The 2,650-nt window shown below is 44.2% G+C and overlaps 1 protein-coding gene across 1 annotated transcript in view; it reads right to left on the bottom strand.

The window, feature by feature from the left end:
* Positions 1–2,650, bottom strand: part of LOC108291217 (IQ motif and ankyrin repeat domain-containing protein 1-like) — a 47,383-nt gene that overhangs the window by 30,954 nt on the left and 13,779 nt on the right. The gene's annotated exons all lie outside the window — the stretch shown is intronic.

Genomic DNA, 2,650 nt, shown 5'->3' with positions numbered 1-2,650 from the left:
CCTCAGCCTCCTGAGTAGCTGGAATTACAGGCACCTGCCACCATGCCCAGCTAATTTTTGTATTTTAGTAGAGACAGCGTTTCACCCTGTTGGTCAGGTTGGTCTTGAACTCCTGACCTCGGATAATCCGTCTGTCTCGGCCTCCCTACGTGCCGGGATTACAGGCCTGAGCCACTGCGCTCAGCCCATATTTTTTGATTATTAGTTTAAAAGCTACTATTACTATAACTTTGGTTTGTAACTCCACTTTTTTCCTAGATAATTTAAGAGGCCAGTGCATTTATGAAAATTGTTTATGTTTTGGGGTACACAATGTATAAAGATGTAATTTTGTGACACCAACAACTAAAAGGAGTTGGGACACAGCTGTAAAGGAACAGGTTTTTATGCTGTTAAAGTTAAGCTAGTATAAATTCAAATGAGTTAGAACTTTAGGGTGTTAAATGGAAACCCCACAGTTACCACAAAGAAAATATATATAGAATATATACAAAAGGAATTGAGGAAGAAATTCAAGCATTTCACTAAATAAATAAATAAACTAGGCCAGGCGCAGTGGCTCACGCCTGTCATCCCAGCACTTTGGGAGGCTGAGGCAGGTGGATCACAAGGTCAGGAGATCAAGACCATTCTGGCCAACATGGTGGAACCCTGTCTCTACTAAAAATACAAAAATTAGCTGGGCATGTCGGCACGCACCTGTAATCCCAGCTGCTTGGAGGCTGAGGCAGGAGAACTGCTTGAACCCCGGAGGCAGAGGTTGCAGTGAGCCAAGATTGCACCACCGCACTCCAGCCTGGCAACAGAGTGAGACCGTCTCAAATAAATAAGCAAGCAAACTAAACACAAAAGAAGACCGTGATTCAGGAAATGAGGGACAAAAGAGTTATATGGCATATAGAAAACAAATAGCAAAATGGCAGAAGTAGGTCCTTTCTTGTCAGTAATTATTTATTTTATTTAAATTGTTTTAGATATGGTGTCTTGCTCTGTCACTGAGGCTGGAGTGCAGTGGTACGATCATAGCTCACTGTAAACTCAAACTCCTGGGTTCAAGTGGTCCTACCGTAATCTCAGCCTTCCAAGTAGCTAACACTGCAGGCACATGCCACCATGCCTGGCTAATTTTCTGCAGAGAGAGTCTCACTATGTGACCCAGGCTGGTCTCCAACTCCAGGCCTCAAGCCATCCTCTCATCTCAGCCTCCCAAAGCACTGGGATTACAGGCATGAGCCACGGTGCCCAGCCTCTCCTTATCAGTAATCACTTTAAATGTAAATGGATTAAACTCTCCAATCAAAAGACAGAGATTGGTACGATAGATTAAAGAAACCCTGATCCAAGTACATGCTGCTACAAAAGATTCATTTTAGATTAAAAAATACAAACATTGAAAAGGAAGAAATAGAAAAAGAAATTCCATGCAAATAGCATCAAAAGAAAGCAGGAATTGACTGTACTAGTATCAGACTAAATAGACTTTAAATCAAAACAGTTCCCAAGAGACAAAGGACGTTATATATCAGAAAAATTTCAATATAGCAAGCATATATAACAATTATAAATATGTATGCACCTAATATCTGATCATCCAAATATATGAAGCAGGCCAGAGATGGTGGCTCACACCTGTATTCCCAGCACTCTGGGAGGCTGAGGTGGGCAGATCACCTGAGGTCAGGAGTTCAAGACCACCCTGGCCAACATGGCAAAACCCCGTCTCCATAAAAAATACAAAAATTAGCCGGGTGTGGTGTAAAAGCTATTATTTTGTCTATTGCTAGAACTTTGCCTCCTGTAATCCCAGCTACCAGGAGATAGAGGTTGCAATGAGCCAATATTGTGCCACTGCACTCCAGCCTGGGCAACAGAACGAGACTCTGTCTCATAAATAATAAAAATAAAAATAAATTTAAAAAATACACATGTACGAAGCAAAAGCTAACCCAGAGGACTGAGAGGAGAAATAGTTTCACAATAATAGTTGGAGACAATACCTGCCCCCATACGGGTAAACGACCAGGCAGAAGTAAAGAAATAAAGAACTTGCTGGGCATGGTGACTCATGCCTGTAATCCCAGCACTTCAGGAAGCCAAGTCGGGTGGATCACTTGAGCTTCAGAGTTCAAGACCAGCCTGGGCAGCATGGTAAAACCCTGTCTCTACAAAATACACAAAAATTAGCCAGGCACAGTAGCATGTGCCTGCAGTCCCAGCTACTTGGGAGGCTGAGACAGGAGAATCACTTGAGCCTGGGAGGCGGAGGTTGCAGTGAGCCGAGATTGTGCCATTGCACTCCAGCCTGGGTGATAGGAATTAAATAAAATACTATCTCAAAAAATAAAAAAAAAAGGAAACGGCCAGGCGCAGTGGCTCAAGCCGGTAATCCCAGCACTTTGGGAGGCCGAGGCTGGCGGCGGATCACGAGGCCAAGAGATCGAGACCATCCTGGCCAACATGGTGAAACCCCATCTCTACTAAAAATACAAAAAAAATTAGCTGGGTGTGGTGGCGCGCACCTGTAGTCCCAGCTAGTTGGGAGGCTGAGGCAGGAGAATTGCTTGAACCTGGGAGGCAGAGGTTGCAGTGAGCCGAGATTGGGCCACTGCACTCCAGCCTGGCGCCTGGCGACAGAGTAAGACTCTGTCTC

This window comes from Cebus imitator, unplaced genomic scaffold (genome assembly GCF_001604975.1).
Source record: "Cebus imitator isolate Cc_AM_T3 unplaced genomic scaffold, Cebus_imitator-1.0 Scaffold449, whole genome shotgun sequence".
NCBI classification, from domain to species: domain Eukaryota; kingdom Metazoa; phylum Chordata; class Mammalia; order Primates; family Cebidae; genus Cebus; species Cebus imitator.
Note: the sequence above shows the minus strand (reverse complement) of the source record. Positions and strands in the feature narration are given on the sequence as shown.